At 34.2% G+C, this 23,460-nt stretch overlaps 1 protein-coding gene across 4 annotated transcripts in view; it reads right to left on the bottom strand.

The window, feature by feature from the left end:
* The window catches only part of LOC120430744 (low-density lipoprotein receptor-related protein 2), a 129,473-nt gene that overhangs the window by 83,942 nt on the left and 22,071 nt on the right, over positions 1 to 23,460 (bottom strand). Inside the window, exon 1 of one of the 4 annotated variants that reach the window (XM_039595862.2) lies at positions 1,830 to 1,957. The exons of the other annotated variants lie outside the window; for them this stretch is intronic. The gene's annotated coding sequence lies outside the window, so the exon portion shown is untranslated. Of the gene's footprint in view, positions 1 to 1,829; positions 1,958 to 23,460 lie in introns of those variants that run through there. 4 annotated transcript variants of the gene reach the window in all.

Genomic DNA, 23,460 nt, shown 5'->3' on the forward strand with positions numbered 1-23,460 from the left:
ATGATAGATAATTTTTTCGTAAGTTTATGAAAATATTATTAAATTCAGTAAATTTTCTTTGGAAAGCTGTTAAACTATTTTATGTTGTTATTTTTTAGCATTGATTTGAAAAAAAATGATAAATTCCACGAGATTTCACGGACATTTTCAAATTTAATTAATTTCGCCGATTTCGTGCATTTTTATTTTTGGTATTGGCTCAAACTGTTTGGGGTCTTTCCTATGACTAGGGTTAGTGAATTTTCACGATTTGGCGGACAGAATGAATGTGAAATTTTATGATCGATTTTATGATATTTCGAAAACTAAATTCAATAAATTTATAAATACTAGGCCCCTTTTGAAATATTTTTACAGTAATTTGCAAAATCGAATTCATGGATCTGATGCAAAGTTAGTGAATGGAGATCAATATAGAAATTTCAATAGAAGATTTAAAGTAATAAAAATAAATACTAAACCAAAAATCGCGTGCGGAGAAACCAGAATGATCATTTGAGACTCTGACTAAAAAGAATCGCAATCGTAATGTAAAAATCGTGTTTGGTTATTTGGCTGCTCATGTTTACAAAAATGTCTCATATTCATATCAGTTTATCTCTTTTGAGTTGATGATGCAAAACTGGTTCTAGGGCAAGAAACAATCACCAAACATATCACAAGAAGTTAGTCTTTTTAAGAAAAGTTGATAAAACCCCACTTTTGTTATTTTAAACATAATTTCCTTTTTTTGTTATTTTCTTTGAGAAAAGATAAAACACTCTCAAGGAATATTTTTTTTAAATTCAAGACGCTGAATAAAAACTCATCAGTCAAGATTTCCTTGATGTTACTGCAAATTATAATTTCTTGAATAAATTTCAAGAGCATCTTATATGCTATGGGTTTCTTATAATGATAAGGCCTACTGAAAATTAAATCTGGATTTGATTTAAGACGAAGCTTAGCTATATTTCAATGACCAAATTTCAAACTCTGCACGTTATCCTCTATTTACACTTCCAACCATTTTTTTCTTGCATTTTCTATAAACTCCAAAAAGGACGATAACAAAAATCTTCTTCAAACAGTCAACACACTCCTCGAAAACCACAAACAAATCATCACTCCCTACGTTCCGCTGTTCTTCCACACCTTCGCGCTCCAAAAGCAAATTCCATGCCAGGGCCAAATACCGCAGAGCGCACGAACCCTGCTGCTCTTTTGGTCGGTCGAGCCCAAAAAGAGCCTTTTCCGACATTCACCGCACCAGCAGAACGAACAAGATTCTCTATCACGACCTGTCGACGTTTTTTTTTTTTTTTGTTCCAAAAGCCGAGAATCCAACAGAAAACACCTTACTTGACACGGGGCCCGGTTTACGTATATGCAATAGAAGTTGAGGTTGAAGCCGAAGCAGCGATTCTTCGAGAGGATCACGACACAGCAGAGTTTCAAGAAGGAAAGCAAAGCAAAGTGGTGAAGAACTTAAAAACAGGTATCCAGCGAGAGAGAGAGAGAGAGACAAGAAGAGAGTTCGTCGCCTTCATTCCACACTTGAACTTACTTCTTGATCGCGGCGCAGCTATTCCGTCGATCTAGAACACAAACTCCACACTTTGGCGATCAACTTTCTTCCTGCTTGATCACCACATCGAAACACCTTCAACTTGGTCACCACCCCGAGAGATCGTGTCCTCCTTTCACCTTCGATTCGACGCGATCGCGAGTTTCACTTCAGCTTCTTCGGGCGCACGATCGTGTCGCCCTTCCCCGCGAATATCCGGATTTGCTGCGCGAGAAAACACACAGAATCCCCCCAACACTTTGATCCGCAAACACACACACACCTCTTTTCCTCTCCTGTATCCAACAGTTTCAGCAGTCAGCAGGTTCCTTTCGGTGATCACGCGCCGCCACAGAAAGACGGCTTGTGATCTTCACTCGACGACGGTGCTCAGCTCACTGATCGTGATTTTTTCGGACGGAGCCCACGGCGAGCGAACTTCGGAGCGAATTGGGGGAGGTGAGAGAGATATCGAAAGGTGAGAATGGGACAACTTTGTGGAACTTTGGAGAGAGGCACTCAAAGTGAGAAAGGAACTCAGTTTGGATATGTTGCACAAAACGTCAGTATGATCGGTGGGGTGTCAATGTTATGATCGCTTAGTGCAATCGTAATTTTGATTTGCTGTTACGCTATTTGAAAAAAATGTTTTTTTTTATTATTTCATAAATTTAATCGGGTTTTCAGTTTATTTTTGAACCATGTTATGCTTTGTTCCCGCTTTTTGTAAATTTTTTGCAATTTTTTTTTTTGCATACAACCGCTGCACAGTGGGCAAAAACCAGCCCGGGAGCATGTTGAAAGCTCCCATACAAACTGAGCGTACCCCTTTTTGTGGGCCCAGTGGGCCCAAGATGGCGGCCTTTGATATTATCTAGCCAAACATCTTAAAATGGCAAATAGTTTAAATTAATATAGTTTTAGCCTTATTTCGGTTTAAAACGACAAAATAAGCATTCTTGAATCATTTTCTTGAAAAACTTGTTTAGAGATACGCTATGTTAAAATATTAGTCTTGAAAAGTTGGAAAGAGCGTACCGCGAAAGCCGTCACGAAAAAAAAATTTCCGTGCAACTTTTGAGTTGCGTATTTAATGGTCGGAATCCAACGAGGCCCACTTGCCATCTGTCGGTGGATACGCGCAACTCACGAAAACTGTCATATTAGGGGACGGCTGGCAAAAACGGGTGAAAAAACGGATCTTTTGATTCCGTCAGTTTCTGCCTATCAAAGTTTTATATTTAATGTAAAAAATTACGAGGAATCGATTGGTGGTACTCTCAATAGCGGCAATTGACGGGAAGTGGTCCATTTTACCCCATTCTGACTTTTTTAGGGTGTTTTTTCTCGAATATCTTCAACTGCCGTAGTTTGCCGCACTTCTAAAGTATCTTATTTTATGTAAAAATCACGAGAAATCGATTGGTGACAGTGTCAATGGCGGCAAATGACGGCAAGGGCCCATTTTGCCCCATTTATCCCCTTTTTAAGTATTTTTTTTAATATCATGAACTAATATAGTTTCCTACAGTTTTAAAGTATGTTATTTTATGTAGAAAATCGCGAGGAATTGATAAGTAACATTTTATTTGTACGGCAAATGGCAGCAAGGACCCATTTTGCCCCAGTTACCCCATTCTATGTGGTTTTCGTCAATATCTTTAATTGCCGTTGTTTTTTTCCTTTGAAAGTATACTATTTTATGTAAAAAATCACGAGAAATCGATTGGTGACACCCTCATTGATGGCAAATGACGGTATGGGTCCAAATTCTTATAAACGTCAAACGATGGTAAAGGCTAGCTTTGCCCCATTTACCCCATTTTATGTGTTTTCTTGAATATCTTGAATTGCAGTGGTTCTTAAAGTTGGAAACGATTGGGAACGCTCTAACTTACGGCAAATGGCGACTAGGGCCTATTTTGCCCCATTTCATGTGTTTTTAGTCAATACATTGAACGTGTCGTGATTTCCTATACAGTTTACAAGAACGTTATTGTACAATGCATAGTAATTTCAAGATATTCACAATAACAATCTCGAGAGGGAGTAAATGGGGCAAAATGGGCCCTTGTCGTCATTTGCCGCAAATTAGAGTGTTCTTAATCGATTCCTCGTGATTTTCTGCATAAAATAACGTTTATTTTAAGTTAAGTAAACCACGGCATTAGACGCATAAAGAAGGGGTAAATGGAGCTAAACAGGCCCTTCTCGTCGTTTGCCGTTTATGAGATAGCTACAATAGATTCTACTTGATTTTCTGAATAAAATAACTTTTTTTGTGTTTGGGAAACCTCGGGAAATCAAGATATTAAAGAATATACATAAAATGGGGTAAATGGAGCAAAACGGGACTTTGCAGTCGTTTGAAGCTTATGAGAACATAACCACTCGACTCCTCTTATTTTTTACATAAAATAACGTACTTTTAAACTGTAGGAAATTATGTCATTTCAAAATATTTACGAATAACACATTAAAAGTCTTAATTGGGGCTAAATGGACCGATGCCGTTATTTGCCATCAATGAGGGTGTCACCAGTCGATTTCTCGCAAATTTTAAAAAAAAAGTATACTTTTAAAGGAAAAAAACAAAGGCAATTAAAGATATTGACGAAAACCACATAGAATGGGGTAACTGGGGCAAAATGGGTCCTTGCTGCCATTTGCCGCACAATAAAAATGTCACTAATCGATTTCTCGCGATTTTCTACATAAAATAACATACTTTAAAACTGTAGGAAACTATAGCAATTCATGATATTAAAGAAAAACACTTAAAAAGGGGATACATGGGGCAAAATGGGCCCTTGCCGTCATTTGCCGCCATTGACAGTGTCACCAATCGATTTCTCGTGGTTTTTTTTTACATAAAATAAGATACTTTAGAAGTGCGGCAAACTACGACAGTTGAAGATATTCGAGAAAAACACCCTAAAAAAGGCAGAATGGGGTAAAATGGACCACTTCCCGTCATTTGCCGGTAATGAGAGTACCACCAATCGATTCTTCGTAATTTTTTACATTAAAAGCAGAAACTGACGGCATCAAAAGATCCGTTTTTTCACCCGTTTTTGCCCACTGTGCGCTGTTTTCTAAAACTTTAAGTTTAAACGATTATTTTTTGCCGTTTTGTTTGTCCCTCGGCTCTGGTCGAATAGATATTTTTTTTATATGCTACACTGAAATTAATAAAAAAATGTACAAAATTCCTTTATTCTATTTACCTTATTTCCTTATTTAGAAATTGGATTTTTCGAATTACTAAATAAGGAAAGGAGGCAAAATTCCTAGAATAAATTATTCAGTGCATTATTAATAATAAGCAAAATATGAATGAATTTTCGACAACATATTTTTTCCTCAAACATTTAAGTCATCTTTTTATAAGCCACCTGTGGCCTCAAATGCAAAATTTGTTGAAAAGCTAAAAAAGTCTTTATTTGATTTTAAATGCATACGTGAAATTAACAATGCATTCTAAAATGTTTACAATTGTTTTGACAAGTTTTTCAATAATGAAAAAACAATTTTAACTGATTTTAAATTTAAATAATTAAACTTCAACATAAACTTTGAAAAATGTTTGCGATAGATTCAGGCTGTTGCAAACATATTTGTTCACAATTATTTTTTCGAAAAAGTCATGATATTTCAAAAATGAACATCGAAAATGTACACAAGAGCCAAATAATCATTTTGGTAATAAAATCAAATTTTCAATCGAAGTACTTCAAAATTTTTGTTATAGGGCAATGTTTTATGTTCAATTTTTTTTTTTATTTTTTTTTTTGTCCATTTCAGAAAATTCTTTGAAAAAAGCTTCGAAAATTCTCAAAAAACACGCACTTTGCAATAATTAATTGTTGAAAATAGCTTGCGAAGATTTAGTTTTATAAATGATTTTCAACTAGAATTCCTTCATCCACTTATGACAGCTCGACAACCATCGGTCCAATTTTCAGAGGAAGTTAGTCTATTTGTATAATCAAATTGTTTCTGGACTAGGGGGGGGGGGGATAAAAACAAGGATTTTGATTGTTTCGTAATGCAAGGATGAATTTTAAAATTTATTTTAAAATTTTGCTGTGATTTTGAGAACTCGAATTTTTTCAAATAAAAAAGGGGAAATAATTGAAATAAAATGATCTCAGAATTGCACCAAATTTGAATTTTCAAGCATTGAAAATCGGACCGAGAGTTACCAAGACACTGAATTAACTCAAATTCTAAAACATTTAGAAGAATTTTCTCAGCAACTAATTAAAGAAACTGTTGAAATGATTACCGGTTTTTTGTAAGCACATTTTTTTAAATATAAAAAAATCATGTATATGAAAAAAGTTTTTATTTTATCGTAACTAATTCCAAAACAATAGCAGAGTCACACGAAAAACGTCAAACTACCAAATCAATACACCCAAAATTCAAAGTCGAGATAATCGTTCTCTCAAAATTTATTGAGGGCTCAGTGCCAAAATCGATAGAATAATGGTACCAACTCACACCATCATAACAAATGAGTTCATTCGTTAGTTGAATCAATAAATCTCCAACAAGCGTCATACATCGACTTCTGACTTCTCCTTAGTCACCAAGCTGTGGTGGCCGAGGCAGTTAAGTCAATGGATTGGTTTGTCAAAGGTCTCTGGTTCGATTCCCGTTGTCGACATTTTTGGTTTTTTGTTTGACGGATGAACTTTTTTTTGCAAATGAACCTCGAGAGAATAGTTCTATCGCCCATCTCGAGCTGTGTTCTCTGCGTCCGTGAATGGTACCATTATTCTCTCGACTCGAGACCATCATTCTCTCGGACTAGCGCTGCCAGTTTTGGGTGTAGAATTCGGAATTCGGTTTGGTTTTAAATGTAGTTTGAGTTGAGTTTTGTTGCACAGATTAATTTTTTTTTCTAACAAACGCTATTTTTTATTTGTTTAGGAATATCAAAACATTGTTTGATCAACGCTCTAAACGAAATAAAAGTAGTTTATGCAACAAGCTGCAAAAAGAAGATTTTTTCAGCACGAGTCGTACATTGAAAAAATCAAGTTTTGCAACGAGTTCCATACATTTTTTTTTTTATTTTTTGCAATTCTGAAAAACTCCCTTTGAGTGAAATTATAAATCAAATGTTCATGTGTTTTGTAAATTAACCGGTTGAATACAAAAATGTTGAAAAGCATTACTTTTCGAAACAAGTGCTGATGAGTTCAACTTTTCAGCATCCATTTCAGTGCTGAAAAGTAGAACTTTTCAGCATTTTTATCTATTCGATTTTGTTATTTTTGGTACAGAAAAGTAGGCTTTTTCATCGTCCAAGAATGACAGCAAAAGTAAGTAGTTTCATTCATCCGATGTTATAGAAAAACTTTTTTTTAGCTTTGACTGCATGTTTAATAATCTTTGACCCAACCCTAGACGGGCTTCAACCTGAAAATTTGCTAAAAGTAATTTTTTAGATCATTTATCAATCTTCAAAAAGCGTTGGAAAGGAGATCTTTAGAAAATCTTGGTTTTAGTAATTTTACTTGTTTCAGGCAACTTGGCCGCTGTTTCGAAAAAAAAAACATATTATTTTCGGAGGTCAACCTTGATTGTGTTTTAAATTATTATTCCCTTCTTTATATGTCTAAATTATTCTGTAAAAAAAAAATATAACAAATGGGCAGGAAGAGACAGTTTTGCAAAATTATAAAAACAAAATAAAGCAAAAAATAATATGTATAGGTTGTGCTAAGGAACGCATGAAAAAAACATTTAAAAAAACTAAACAATTCAAATTTAAAAATTGATTTTTAGGCCGATGCAAATATTTAAAAAAGTTTTTGTCCCTCGGCCCTGACCGAGGTCAAGGGGGGGGGGGGGGCAAAAAAATAAAAAAATATAAAAATTTAAATAACAAGCCATAGTCTTCACAATTTAATGAAAAAAGTGTTTTAAAATGCATTTTACACTAGTTCAGTTGTTTTGCAATCATTAGTTTTCAAAAAATCTAAGACCTGACAAAAACAAAAATTGTATCGAAAAAAAAGATTTTGCATCGAAAATTTTCAAAAAATCTTAAGATTTTTTAATAAACCCAAACATGCTAAAAATGATTTTAAATGCAGAAGAATGTATTTTAATTTGATTTCAGTTGGTTGCACTCGAATTTTCATTGAAATTTTGAAGTTTATTGTAAAAATATTTTTTTTGCCCCTTGATTTTTCGGGCCAATTTTGAAGGGGGGGTGACAAAAACTTTTAAAAATATTTGTACCAGCCTTAAATATAAATTTAAATTCAAGAGTTAAAGGTAAATAAAAGGAAAAAATATTCAGAATGATACAGAAAAAAGATAAAAAAATGAGAAAGCTTAAGATTTCGACCATTAATCAAAAACAAAACAGGGGTTTGCAAAGTATATATTTTTTTTTGTTAAAAAGATAAAAGTTTATCGAAAAGAATGTAATGTTGTGTTTATTCATAGCAAAATAAGTTATATGATTTTGATTTCATTTTTTTTAAATACTTTTCTAACCTCTGAGTATTGATCCTTCAAAGGTTATTTCTGTTTAGATCTTTATTGAAGAAATATAAAAAAAATGTACTTTAATGTATAATATCTGCTTTTCCTCGATTTCTTGCTTTAAAGAACAATATTTGGTTATCAGCAGAAAAGTAGCTTTTATTTTACTATATTTTATTACACTCGAGCAACCGCGTAAGAAAGGTGAGAAAAGTGAGTGACCGCGCAGCATAAAATGAGCGAAGAGAGATTTTTTTTCTCACTCGCTCACAAGAGAGCGTGAGTGCCGGCGCACTCACGGCCTCGCGATTGAAAATCACAACAACCACAACATGAATGAAATAAAACGCCAAACCGGCGGACATTTATTCCAGTTTTGAGCCACTACTGATTTAGTGCCAAGACTGTCTCATGTGATCACAAGTGTGGCGCGGTTTGGCACAACAGGTGAGTACTCGCATTTTGAACGGGATTTTGTTGATGCACTCTCAGCTCGCAGAGCAGAGCGGATTTTTTGATGAATGGAAATTAATAGCACTTTGCCTTATAAAGGTCACCCCCCAATTCTTTTGTTTGGGGGCCTCTCTCGTTATGGAGGTGTGTGTAATTTTTCCAGTCAATTGATTGAAGTTTTTTGGCTGTAAAATTGCTTTTTTTACGTTTTATCATGTAGGCCAAACAACTCAATTGCCGCTCTTTCTGAGAACACATAAAAAACAACAAACAATGCAATTTGGTCACGTTTTGAAAAGGAAAAATATCGTCCCTCAGCGATTAAGCGGCGAGGACGACGACGCAACGTGTCATTTTTCAAGAACCTCATGCTCAATGACTCATTTTACGTTACTCTGTTCAGGCGACACAATTTGCTCGCCGCGCAATTATTTTGTTTTGGTTTCTGTTTTGTTTACCCGACCAACCGGTTTCTTGGAACGGTAGCCCAACTTGGTTTTCAGTTAATTGATTTTTTGATTAATCCTACCTTTAATTATTTTTTTCAGAAAAGCAAGGTTTATAAATAATGCTCCGCAATAAAAATCCAATTATTTCTAAAAATAGACAAATAACCTGCAATTTCCAACCTCTCTGATCATGCTCGCAGCGCGAATCATCATAAACGCTCATAAACCCTCACAAAGTTCAAAACAAAGCAAAAATGACGCATAGAAAATAGAGCAAAAAAAAACAACAACAACCTGCCGATCGCGCGTCATATAATCATGAGAAGGCAACGTGCTGCTGCTCCAAGTACCCAATTTGGAGAGCCAACGTCCAAGAAAAAACCCAAGTTCATAGGAACGATTCTTCCAGAATCCCCCCCTTCTGAAAAGAGGGGGTGAAGGGGGAGGGAGGGTCATTTGGAGCTAAGCTGCAGAGAGAGAAAAAATCAACAACCTTAAGATAACCATACCGGGAACCAGCGGGATATGGCAGAGAGGCGATGAGCAAAAAAAAAGTTATGTCTATTCTAGCACGTAATAATATAATAACTCCCTGGCCTGTCTCCAAGCTGCCCCGGGCCACTCATTTAGAGGGAGGCACAGTGGAAAAAAAAAGTCGTAACTGAAAACAATTGTGCAACTTGGGTTGTTTTAACAAATCCTGCAAGTTTTGTTGCAAATTTGTTGAACAAATTGAAATAGTTTCAATTAATAAAAAAAAATCTTTTGTTGAACAAGTTTAACCTGTGCAACATATTTTGTAGCAAACCTGTTTATCAAGTTACAGAAAACCAAACATATATATTGTGCAACATGTTTTGTGGAACAACTTTGAATTGTTCCATTAATATTGTTGTAAAATCAAACATATTTTGCTAAACTTTTGCTATAACTGTTTAAATGGTAAAATAGGAAACTTGTCTTGTTTACAGTTTCAACGTTGTGCAACATCTTTTGAAGCAAATCTGTTAATCAGTTTTTAGAATGATTTTTTTTTTAATTTTCGCATTATCATTATTCTTGGCTTGTTGATCAAGTTGCAAACAGTTGTATTATGATAAAAAATGAGTCTTAATTATGTAAAAATCCGTTGACTATGCTGCAAAAAACATTAAGATGGTATATGATCAAGTGTCAGATTTTTTTTGCTGAGCAAAATAAATTTGTTGCGACATTTTTGTACACAATGGCAACAGATGAATTTTGTTTGTTGCACAAGAAATGTAAATTTTGTTAGTTGCACAAGGTACATTTTAATCATGTTTGTTGCACAAGATAGATTTCATACCAGATTGTTGCACTCGATGAATGTTAATCTTGTTCGTTGCACAAGTTAAATTTAAATCACATTGTTGCACAAGAATGAATTCAATCCTGTTTGTTGCACAAGATGACTGTTTATCTTGTTAGTTTCACAAGATAATTTGTATCACTTTGTTGCACAAGATAGATGTCAGCCCCGTTTGTTGCACAAGATAAATGTTAATCTTGTTCGTTGCACAAGATTTTTTTTCTCGTTTGTTGCACAAGATAAAAGTTAGTCCTGTTTGTTGTACTAGAGAAATGTTAATCTTGGTAGTTGCACAAAACAATATTTAATCACGTTTGTTGCACACATTAGATGTCAAACCTGTTTGTTGAAGTAGATGAATCGTATTCTTGTAAGTTGCACAAGATACATTTTTTATCATTGTTGCACAAGATAGATGTCAATCCTGTCTGTTGCACTAGATAAATGTTTATCTTTTTAGTTGCACAAGATATTTATTTTTCACAAGATTTAGTTAATTTTGTTAGTTGCACAAAATAGATTTCCATGATCTTTGTTTCACAAGATCAAAGTTAATCCTGTATGCTGCACAAAATGAATTATATTCTTGCTAGTTGCTCAACATAATTTTAAATCATGTTTGATGCTCAAAATATATGTCAATCCTGTTTATTTCACAACAAATGTAAATCTTGTTAGTTGCACAAGATCAGTTTTAATCACTTTGTTTCACAAGATAGATGTCAATCCTGGTAGTTGCACCTGATAAATTTTAATCATCTTTGTTGCGCAAGATAAAAGTTAATCTTGTTCATTGTACAAGATAAAATGCTAAATTTGTTTGTTGCACAAAATAAATTGTAATCACTTTTGTTGCACAAGATTAGAGTCAATCCAGTTAGTTGCACAAGAAGTGTAAATCTTGTTGCACAAGAAAAATTTTAGTCATGTTTGTTGCACAAGATAAAACTCAATCCTGTTCCAATCTTGTGCAACACAATGTTAATTTTGTTGGTTTCACAAGTTTTTTAAGCATGTTTGTTGCACAACATAAAAGTTGATCCATTTTGTTGCACAAGAAATGTGAATCTTTTAAGTTGTACAAGATAAATTTGAATAATCTTTGTTGTGCAAGATAAAATTTAATCTTATTTGTTGCACAAGTAGTATTAGTATTAGTTGCACAAAATAAATTGTAATGACTTCAGTTGCACAAGATAACACTCAATCCTGTTTGTTGCACATGAAATTTTATGTCATGTTTGTTGAACTACATTAAAGTCAATCCAGTTGAGTAATGTTTATCTTGTTTGTTGCACAAGATAAAGGCTAATTTTGGTAGTTGCACAAAATAAATTGTAATCACTTTTGTTGCACAAGATTAAAGTCAATCCAGTTTGTTGCACAAGAAATGTAAATCTTGTTGCACAAGATAAATTTTAGTCATATTTGTTGCACAAGATAAAACTCCATCCTGTTTGTTGCACAAGGTTAATGGTGATTTTGTTGGTTGCACAAAGAATTTTTTATCATGTTTGTTGAACAACATGAAAGTCATTCCATTTTGTTGCACAATAAATGTAAATATTTTAAGTTGTACAACGTAACTGTTAATCTTTTAGTTGCACAAGATATATTTTAATCATGTTTTTGCATGAGAAATTTGTTTATCTTGTTAGTCGCAAAAGATAAAATTCACTTATGGTTGTTGCACAAGATAATTGTCAATCTTGCTAACCTTCTACAACCCAACCCCGCCTTTAGACGGGCTTCGATATCAAAAATCGCAACAAAAAAATTTTTTCAGCCAATTTTGGATGCTTGAAGAACTCATGAAATTTTAAAAAATGTTAGGGTTGGATGTTTGACTTGTTTTATGTGACTTTGCCAATGTTTTTCAAAATGTCATTTTTAGGGGTCATCTTTGGCTGTGTATTTTACTAACATTTTCTATATTTTAAGTAAAAAGAAGTATGCAATAATGTTTGTAGTGTCTCAAACTATGCCTCTACGCATTGTTTTACAATTTAAATGAAAATGGTGCCATTCGATAGCAGAAAATGTTAAAAAACAAGCAAAAAATTGATAAAGTGACTGTAAAAACAATAGGCCAAATAATAGCAAAAATAAAGATAAACTAAACAAGATAAATGCAATTTAAAATAGAAAAAAAAACACATAAAACAAGAAAAAAAGAGGAGTAAAGTTGATCAAACCACCTGAACACGAGAAAAATTACCATTTTCGAACAAAAAAATTTGGGTTGTAGAGGGTTAATTGTTGTGCAAACGAGATGTTAAACTTCTATGTGCATATAATCTTATGGAAAAGTAGGCGAGATAAGATAAGATGGCCATGCTGCATTTTTTTTTTTTTTTTTTTTCAAACATGTTGGTCATGTTGCAGAACTATTGTGCTGGTTAAAAATGTTTATTGATTGTCGCACAAAGTACAAAGTACATACATAGATGACACGAACTGAAAAGTTGCAAATTAAGAAAAAAAAATCAAGATAAGTTATATGCAACTTCTTTTATTCCAAGCATTTTGATAAACTTGAAAAAAAATTACGATGGTCAAAAATTAATCTTGGGTGTTGCACATCATAAATGTTGTCAATGCTAAATGACCCAGCGACATCCTTTGTTGCAAATGAGTTGTATTTTGTCTAAACTGATAATTTGTAACTGTCAAAAAAAAATTCAAACTTGTTAAATAATAGTTTTGATCCTCAACAAAATAATCTTGTTTGTTGCACAAAATACTTGTACAATACTTAAAAGAAACAAAAATTAACCCGTTTAATGGCAAAAATTCTGATCAAAATGCAGAAAAGTTGCAGCTGCAAAAAAAACATATTTTTTATATTTGTTGCAGTGACATTTTTTATTTTGCTTTGTTGAACAAAGCACAAAAAAACAATCCATGAGCATCTTGTTCAACCTTGTTGATCAAGCAGCAAAAAATGTTGCAATGACAATTTTTTTTTTTTTTTGTTGCACAATTCCATTTTTGATACAACTTATTTTGTTTAAAACAAGCTTATCAATTTGCAGAAAAGTTAAAATTTTTGAAAAGTAGTATTTCTTGTTGCACAACAGAAACGTAACGCAACATAATTGTTTTTTCTTTGATGCAAACATGTTGCAAATCACATGAAAAAAACTAAAACTCTGCATTCAAAAACAAGAAACAATTTGCACTGTGCTACCGTGACCGCAGAATTTGACCGCTGGCCGGAGAATCATTCAAAACAAAACGAAGAAAACGAAGAAGAAGCTGATCATGGTGATCATTCGGTGTGTGGTTGATGGCGACGACCGGCCAAAGTCGGTGATGAGCAGGCATAAGGTTGAATAAAAAATGCAAATAATACCAAGTCACACAAGACTTGAGAGGGGGGGAGGTGAAGGTGGAGTGTTGCGCTCTCAGGTGAAGTGAGGGGAAGATCTCATAATAATGATGTGGCACCGGGCTGGGTCTCCGGGTCTAGAAGAAATCACAGTTATACAATATTTTTATAGCGATATGAATCGAGTTGAGGGGGGTATAAAAAGTCACCCAGCGAACTGGTAGAATGTCTCTCTCGCGCTCTCGTATATAGCATTAAGCCGGATATCGAATCTTGACTTCTTTGCTTCTAGGGGTTTTGCACCGGGTTCGGTGAGAGGTATAATCATGGAATCACACAGAAGATCGCCCGAAGATGGCTTCGAAGAATTTGCTTCGTTTTGTTATGTAATTTTCTGTTGCGAGCTTACACCCATACGAGAGCAGCCAAATGTTGTGACGACTTTGACAGAAGTTCTGACATCAATAGCAACAGAAGTTGAATTTTTGAAAACTCACCACTGCAATTTTGAATTCACCACAGTTCATTTACACGCGTTTGACAGTTGTTTGAGCTATAAATTTTGTGTCGTTTGAGAATTCTTATAAAAACTTTCAAAGAGTTTATGTTTGATTGTCTGTGGTAAAATTGACATACAGTGTCAGGAAATTTGGTTATTTTTTTAAAAAAGGAAAAAAACCCAGAAATTAATCACAACCAAACCGTGGAAATACCCTACAAACCCACCAACTCTTCGTGCTACCAAACGTTGTTTGGTCGACCTGAAGCCGGTTGGCGGGCTGGAAAATAATGCATGAAAAAACAGCTTCTGCAGCAAGTGAACGCATTTCCGCACCACGCTTCACTTTCACGCTTTTGGACTGACACGCCGCGCCAGTTTTTTTTTCTACTATTTTTTTCGCTTCTCTGAATGGCACAAACTCGTTTTCTATGTCAGAGGGAAGGTAGTGCGCGCAAAAAAAAAGAGTTGTTTAAATATGTAGCAGAAGAAGAAAAAATAACATCAGGCGAAAAGTGACCACTTTCATTCAAGGCCTGTACACCCTATTGAGTAAAAAGGGGTAAAAGGGGAAATTTTGAACTGCTTTTCAGTTTTGAAAAGCAAAAAAATGCTGACTAGAGCCACCTAATTGTGAACGTGCTCACCATACTGTCAACGCAACTGTTAAGCGCGCGCAAATGAGCTGTGGTGAATTCTAGCTGCCGTGGTGAGTTTCATTCAAATTGATCGTTAAATTTTCGATGGTTGATTTTTTTCAAGATGTACGACCGTTCATCTAAATACTTGGACACTGTCCCAGCAGGCTGCTGCACAGTAGGCGTTAATTAGCCTCAAATTGTGGGGCTATTTGGGCCCTTTCAGACGGACACACAGCAGGCGGAAGTGGGTGGTTGTAAACAACCACTGCACCGATTACACTTTGATGCGTTTAGGGTGTTTCCGAGAATTTCTAATTTTGTTAAATTTAACAAAATTAAAAATTAATAATATTCTAAACTTCATTTTAGAAATTTAGACGATTTTTAAAAAGTCATGCAAATTCCTTGAACACAAAACCCCCTCACAACAATTCTAACGAATCCACCACAAAATGCCAGGGTGGCTTATCGGCACGAAACTATCTGACGAGGAAAAACGTGATCCCTGCCTGTAGAATGAATAGTTTGATATCGCATGACGCGTCGCCCAGGTGGGGCTAGTTTTCTCACGTTTGGCGTAGGGAAACGAAGCGGGGCGGGAACTTGTAACCAAGGGGCATCACAATAGTTCTTAATTATACACCGCTAGAGAGGGGGATGCTGTTTTGTTCGCGCTGGCCATTGCATGCAATGTTTGTCTAGTCTCTACTGTTTGCACGGAGACTTGGAGAATGCGACGAACCCTTTTGGTGATGAATTTTTAAAAATATCTTTTATAACTTCCCAAAAAGTTAATAATTTTTCGATTTTTCATAGCTTACTTCATTGCAAGATAGCGAGCCAGAGAACAACTCTCTTTTTTCATTAGATTTCTCCCGTTTCCTTTCGCAAAGCAGAGAGAACGAGAGAGGTCTAGAGAAAAGAGAGAGTTGCTCTCTCGCTCACTGTCATGAGCAATTCTCTACGCAATCAGCCGATTTCGACCATTTTTATTTTTTGTATTTTTTTATTTGACTCAAACTTTTTGGAGGCCTTTCCTATGACCAAAGAAGCTATTTTGTGTCATTGGATCACCCATACAAGTCTCCATATAATTTTGGCAGCTGTCCATACAAAAATGGTACGTAAATATTTAAACAGCTGTAACTTTTGAGTGAAATTTCTGATCAATATGGTGTCTTCGGCAAAGTTGTAGGTATTTTTGAGGACTATTGAGAAAAATATAGGTACACGGAAAAAAATTGCCGGTTTTTTAATTTTAATTAATTAGTCATAGAGAAGTATGGTCAAAAAATCTGCAGCCGAGTTATGCATTTTTGAAAAAATATTGATTTTTGTAGAAAATATAAACCGAAACAAAATTTGACCTCAATTTTTTAGGTAAAATTGAATTTGTAATCGAAAAATACTTTGCAGATTTTTGATAAAGGGCTTTGTTTTCAAGATATAGCTACCGAAAGTTTTATTTTAGCGAAATATTTGCAGGTTTTCGATTATTAAAAATATTGACCATGAGTGACCATTTCTAAAAAAAAAAATATATATATATATATATATATATATATATATATTTTTTTTTTTTAAAGTTCAGAAAATTTGCTATGAAATTGTCTAAGAGACATTGAAGATTAGACATCTGGTTGCTGAGATACAGCGGCTTAAAGAAACATGAAAGTTGAAGTTTTCTAAGTCTCACCAAAACAACCCACCATTTCTAATGTCGATATCTCAGCTATTTTCCGATTTTCAATGTTAAAACATGAAACATTCGTAAAAAATTTTGAATCAAGATTAACATTTTGAAAGGGCAAAACATACAATATTATCTACAACTTTGTCGAAGACATTGATCAGAAAATTCACTCAAAATTTACAGCTGTTTAAATATTTACGTACCATTTTTGTATGGACAGCTGCCAAAATTGTATGGAGACTTGTATTGGTGACCCAATGACACAAAATAGCTTTTTTGGTCATAGGGAAGGCCCCCACAAAGTTTGAGCCATATCAATAAATACAAATAAAATCCATTTCCGGTATTGGTAGAGAGTTGCTCTCATACTTGCTACCATTTCAACTGTTTCTTCTCGCAAAGCAGAGAGAACGAAGTCTAGAAGAAAGAGAGTTGCTCTCTCGCTCACTGTCTTTCCTCATGTTTTCTTCCTTGCTACCATTTCCACTGTTTCTTCTCGTAAAGCAAAGAAAACGAGCAAAGTTTAGAAGAAAGAGAGTTGCTCTCTCGCTCACTGTCTTTCATCGTGTTTTTTTTCCTTGCTACCTTTTCCATAAATTCTTCTCGCAAAGCAGAGAGAACGAAGTCTAGTGGAAAGAGAGTTGCTCTCTCGCTCACTGTCTTTCCTCATGTTTTCTTCCTTGCTACCATTTCTAGTGTTTCTTCTCGAAAAACAGAGAGAACGAGAAGGGTCTAGAGGAAAGAGAGTTGCTCTCTCGCTTACTGTCATTCAATATGTTTCAACATGCTGTCTCTACTATTTCCTTGGAGACTTGGAGAGTGCAACGAACCCTTTTGATGATGAGTTAAAAAAAACTTACAAAAGACATTTGTTCTTAAAGAAAGCAATACAAGCCAACAAAATAATTAATGTTTGATGCCTATTTTTTCCAGTACAAGACAGCAAACAAGAGGGCAACTCTCTTTCCTCTGTTTCTTATCGCAAAGCAGATAGAACGGGAGAGGTCTAGAGGAAAGAGAATTGCTCTTTTGCTCACTGTCTTTCCTCGCGTTTTTTTCCTTGCTATCATTTCCGCTGTTTCTTCTCGCAAAGCAGAGAGATCGAGAGAGGTCTAGAGCATTGGAATATCATGATAATAACAATACAATTTGAGGGGCTGCTCTACAGCACTTGGAAAAAAGTGCCGTGAGGACGACTGGTCTAGAGGAAAGAGAGTTGCTCTCTCGCTCATTGTCATTCATCATTTTTTTCTCCCATGCTGTCTCTACTGTTCACTTGGAGACTTGGAGAATGCAACGAACCCTTTTGGTGATGAATGAAAAAAAATTACTTAGAAATACTTTCTTTTCTTTAAGAAAGCAAAACAAGCCAACAAAACAATTAATATCTGATGCTTTACCTTTTTTTCAGTGCAAGACAGTGAGCAAGAGACCAACTCTCTTTCCATGTTTCTTCTCGCAAAGCCGAGAGAACGGTCTAGAGGAAAGAGAGTTGCTCTCTCGCTCTCTGTCTTTCCTCATGTTTTCTTCCTTGCGCTCTTCATTTGACGGTTTGACTTATTTGATTTTTTTTCTACATTTTCAAATCATTATTTTTTTGCTGAAAATGTAGTCTTACCCATGAAAGGGTTAACATCACCCAAAATCGACGTCATCTCCGACGACCGCCCAGCGTGGCGTGTGTTGAGCATGTGCCCCCTCAACTTCTCCCCTTCCCCCAACTGATTACCAAACAAGCAAGTTGGGGCCAGCTATTATTTAGGAAAAATGTTACCAGCCATTATTCATTGTTTTCCGCGTCAGTCTCAACTCACACTCACACACCCCGCACGACACACATTACACACTTTTGGGGCTGGAACTGGTGGAAAGTATACCTAATCACGGCATACACATACGTTGTTGCCGCGGTCGTTTTGTTTCACTCACCCTTTCCGCGTGAATTTCCTGCAACACGGCGCCCCCTCTTTCTAATGATTGCCACCAGCCGGTGAATTGACGTATGTGTCTGCGTCGCTAATCGGTGTAGTTAAGGCAGTTTGGGCGCAACTCTTGACAATCTGATTAAGGAAATGATTAAGACAGTGTGGCCAGAAATTTGAAAAAAATAGTTATAATGACCTTCAAAGAATCAACTGTGAACTTGTCAGTCTTCTCTAATTTGCAAACAAAGTTTCCCGCAGTTGAATACCTCCTTAAGACTAATCCGTCATTAAGTAGTCGTAGGCTATAAAGTTATGAGAAAATAAAATCAGCTTCAAACTTAAATTTGCAGCTCATTTTAGAATTTACTGAAAAAGTCAACTGTGGTAAAAAAAACATTAAATCTATTCTATCATTTAAATTTTCAGCAAAATAACCTCTTAAAACGAGCAATAAATCATTTAAATCACAACCTCACTCCCCCCTCAACAAAAAAAAGTCAACTGTGAACTTTCAGCACCCCGCACTGCACCTGAGTTCACCCAATCTTAACAAGTAATTGATAAATGACCGGTCAAACCGGAATTTGCCGCACGATCTCGCCAGCCGCCTGTGGGACTTTCCCACCTTTAACAGATTGTTCTAAAGTGTCTGCCTGGACGCCGGTCGATGAAAGGGTAGAATCATTAGAGGCGCGCTGCTAGAATTAATGTTTTGTTTAGTGGCTGCAGTCAACGTGCTAAAAGCACTTCGGGAAGCGTTCTGACACAATGTTGTAATTTTTTACGGTGTAGTTAAGTGATGATTTTAAGAGCTGTTTGTCATTAATTATATTCGGAATTATCTTCCAGAAAAAGGGCGGGTTGCTTTCATCTCGAAGGTGGAATGTTTTTCTTTTTATGGATGTTACACGACGTAATTTATGTTCGACATTGTTAGAACTCGTAAAACAAAGCAGCAGTTTTTGTTGACATTAAAAGTTTGATTTTTGAACAGTTTTCCTATTATTGTTTCAAGATCTAGAAAAGCCACAGTTGATTTTAAGACGATACAGAATGAACTGTTTTGACAGACAGTTGATTTTTTTGTGTTAGTTTGCACGGAAAAAAGAGATCAGAGAAGCCTATAATGTTGTTTGCTAAAACTTCCTAAAGATTTTTTAAAGCCACAGTTGATTCAATGGACGGTTAGATGATTTATTAAAAAATTTAGATTTTTTGTTTCGATAGTTTGAATGAAATTTAAAAATAATATCACAAATGGTTCTTTGAAATGGTTGAAATATCGGTAAAACTTAGCAAAAACTAAATGACTTAGAACCTTATTATTGTAAGAAATTCTTTAAAAGCCACAGTTGATTCCAGTTACGGCCAAACAAAATAATTGGCCTCTAAATTCCCGGAACTACCACGCAGATCGCATGTGATGACAAAGTTATCGTTGATGAAGGTGATTAACCACCTCGCCGTGTAAACTTGCGTTGATTCTAGAATAGTTTGAATCATGTTACATGTAGCTTCTAAATGCAAATATAATTGCCAATTGAATATTCAATGAGCTTCGCTGAACGTGTGGACGTCTTGTAATTAATTTCTCTGTATTTTGTCGAATTCTTGGTGACTAAATCAGCATCAATAAATGAAACAAATTTTTCTGCAATCAATATCTTGTGAACTACTCACGCTTTATGATTTTGCCACCTGTCAAAAACTTGTTTCACATTTCCTCCTCTCACATAACAACTTACCCCATCTATGTGACGCGCTAATCTCTGGTCAAATTTCCATCTTGCATTTCCCTGAGAGAGCAGCAATAGGGTCACACACCTATCGGGTTTTATTTGCCTTACGAGAGATCTAATGGACCAAAGCGCTGGACCAACATCAGCAAATGGCACCCAGTCACGTCAGGTTAAAAACAAGTTTTGCAGCGTGCAAAACTGTAACAAATCTGCTTCAATAGGGGCGTGTTTTTTACAGATCTCATCGAACAAGCTTCAGGTTGGCCTTTCCCCACTAGAAATAAGTAAACTCTCAATAACCCATTAAAATATTTAAAAAAGAAATATTTTGTATTTAAAATCATTTTAAGTAATTTTAAGTAATTTTAAGTAATTTTAAGTAATTTTAAGTAATTTTAAGTAATTTTAAGTAATTTTAAGTAATTTTAAGTAATTTTAAGTAATTTTAAGTAATTTGAAGTAATTTGAAGTAATTTTAAGTAATTTTAAGTAATTTTAAGTAATTTTAAGTAATTTTAAGTAATTTTAAGTAATTTTAGGTAATTTTAAGTAATTTTAAGTAATTTTTAAGTAATTTTATGTAATTTTAAGTAATTTTAAGTAATTTTAAGTAATTTTAAGTAATTTTAAGTAATTTTAAGTAATTTTAAGTAATTTTAAGTAATTTTAAGTAATTTTAAGTAATTTTAAGTAATTTTAAGTAATTTTAAGTAATTTTAAGTAATTTTAAGTAATTTTAAGTAATTTTAAGTAATTTTAAGTAATTTTAAGTAATTTTAAGTAATTTTAAGTAATTTTAAGTAATTTTAAGTAATTTTAAGTAATTTTAAGTAATTTTAAGTAATTTTAAGTAATTTTAAGTAATTTTAAGTAATTTTAAGTAATTTTTGTCATTTTTGTCATTTTTGTCATTTTTGTCATTTTTGTCATTTTTGTCATTTTTGTCATTTTCGTCATTTTTGTCATTTTTGTCATTTTTGTCATTTTTGTCATTTTTGTCATTTTTGTCATTTTTGTCATTTTTGTCATTTTTGTCATTTTTGTCATTTTTGTCATTTTTGTCATTTTTGTCATTTTTGTCATTTTTGTCATTTTTGTCATTTTTGTCATTTTTGTCATTTTTGTCATTTTTGTCATTTTTGTCATTTTTGTCATTTTTGTCATTTTTGTCATTTTTGTCATTTTTGTCATTTTTGTCATTTTTGTCATTTTTGTCATTTTTGTCATTTTTGTCATTTTTGTCATTTTTGTCATTTTTGTCATTTTTGTCATTTTTGTCATTTTTGTCATTTTTGTCATTTTTGTCATTTTTGTCATTTTTGTCATTTTTGTCATTTTTGTCATTTTTGTCATTTTTGTCATTTTTGTCATTTTTGTCATTTTTGTCATTTTTGTCATTTTTGTCATTTTTGTCATTTTTGTCATTTTTGTCATTTTTGTCATTTTTGTCATTTTTGTCATTTTTGTCATTTTTGTCATTTTTGTCATTTTTGTCATTTTTGTCATTTTTGTAATTTTTGTCATTTTTGTCATTTTTGTCATTTTTGTCATTTTTGTCATTTTTGTCATTTTTGTCATTTTTGTCATTTTTGTCATTTTTGTCATTTTTGTCATTTTTGTCATTTTTGTAATTTTTGTCATTTTTGTCATTTTTGTCATTTTTGTCATTTTTGTCATTTTTGTCATTTTTGTCATTTTTGTCATTTTTGTCATTTTTGTTATTTTTGTCATTTTTGTCATTTTTGTCATTTTTGTCATTTTTGTCATTTTTGTCATTTTTGTCATTTTTGACCAGAAATTTGGAAAAATAATTTTAATAACATTAAAATAATCAACTGTGAACTTGTCAGTCTACTGACTCTGATTTGCAAACAAAGTTTCCCGCAATTGAATCATCTTCAAACTTGAGTTTGCTGCTCATTTTAGAATTAATTGAAAAAGTCAACTGTTTTAAATCTATTTTATCATTTAAATTAAATCTATTAAATCATTTAAATTTTTAGCAAAATTACCTCTTAACACGATTTTTTGTCATTTTGGTCATTTTGGCCATTTGGTCATTTTGGTCATTTTGGTCATTTTGGTCATTTTGGTCATTTTGGTCATTTTGGTCATTTTGGTCATTTTGGTCATTTTGGTCATTTAACTTATTTTAGTAATTTTGGTCATTTAGGTCATTTAGGTTTTTTAGGTCATTAAGTTCATTTAGGTCATTTAAGTCATTTAGGTCATTTAGGTCATTCAGGTCATTTAGGTCATTTAGGTCATCAATTTGATTATTTTGTACGTTTTGGTCATTTTGTTAGGGAGCTTTAAATTGTTACGTAACGCACAATTTTCACACTTGGAATAGTTTATTATTCTGGGAACACTGCCCAGTAATATCGATATATTTTTGAAGAAAAAAAATGAAATAATTGTCGAAAACCCTTGACGCCTCAATCCCTTTCGAATCAAAATCAATTCGCTTCACCAAAGTTCAGCAGCTGCCCAAAAAGTGGACAATTAGAAACTTTTGCCCAATTCGTTTCACCTTTCGCTTACCTCCAAGTAATGTCGGCACTTTACCTTAAGTTTTCTTTCTTTCTTCAAATAAAAAATCTTCAAAAACGAGGGCGCCACTTTTACGGACGACCAAAATGACGAGACCGGACGACCGGGGAAGTGAAACTATGCTCACTTCAGCTTGAGCTTGACCAATCTTGAGGGGCTCGGAACTTGTTTGGACCCGCGGGGTGGCTTAACCTGATAAGTGTCGCTTTGGGACAAATGTGGTCATGACAGATTAAGGTGTAAGCCTAAAATACTTTTAATAAATCAGGGTTTTTCGATTTAAAAAAAGTTACTTCAAATCGTTTCCATGTTTTTAAGTTAAGCAGAACGATGTATGAGACAAGTAAACCTGAAATAATAATTTTCGATTATAACGTTCCATTAACCTGCGCTTTTTATCACGCGCCTCACCTTAAAAAATTGCAAGTCAACCCCACCGAAAAGTGCCCATCAACAACATCGCGCACGATTCAAGCTAATTGCACAAGAAAACTCACCAAAGAAGAGGACGATGATCATCATTCGTCAATCGAGTTGTGCCCGTCATCGTGTTTAGGATATTAATCGATCTGCTGTCATGGTGCTTAGCTCACGTCGTCGTCGTCGTCGCCAACACACACACACGTTCCAGAGGAGTTTAACCCCGAGGGGTCACAACCATACCAACAATAAAACTATTGAAACAGAAAAAAAACTCAATCAACAGAACGAACGACGAAAAAAGAAAGATCACTCTTCTTCACGAACGAAAAATCTCACCAGTCACCAGTGAGCGCGCGAGAAATTCTCACTCC

Source organism: Culex pipiens, chromosome 1, assembly GCF_016801865.2.
Source record: "Culex pipiens pallens isolate TS chromosome 1, TS_CPP_V2, whole genome shotgun sequence".
NCBI classification, from domain to species: Eukaryota; Metazoa; Arthropoda; class Insecta; order Diptera; family Culicidae; genus Culex; species Culex pipiens.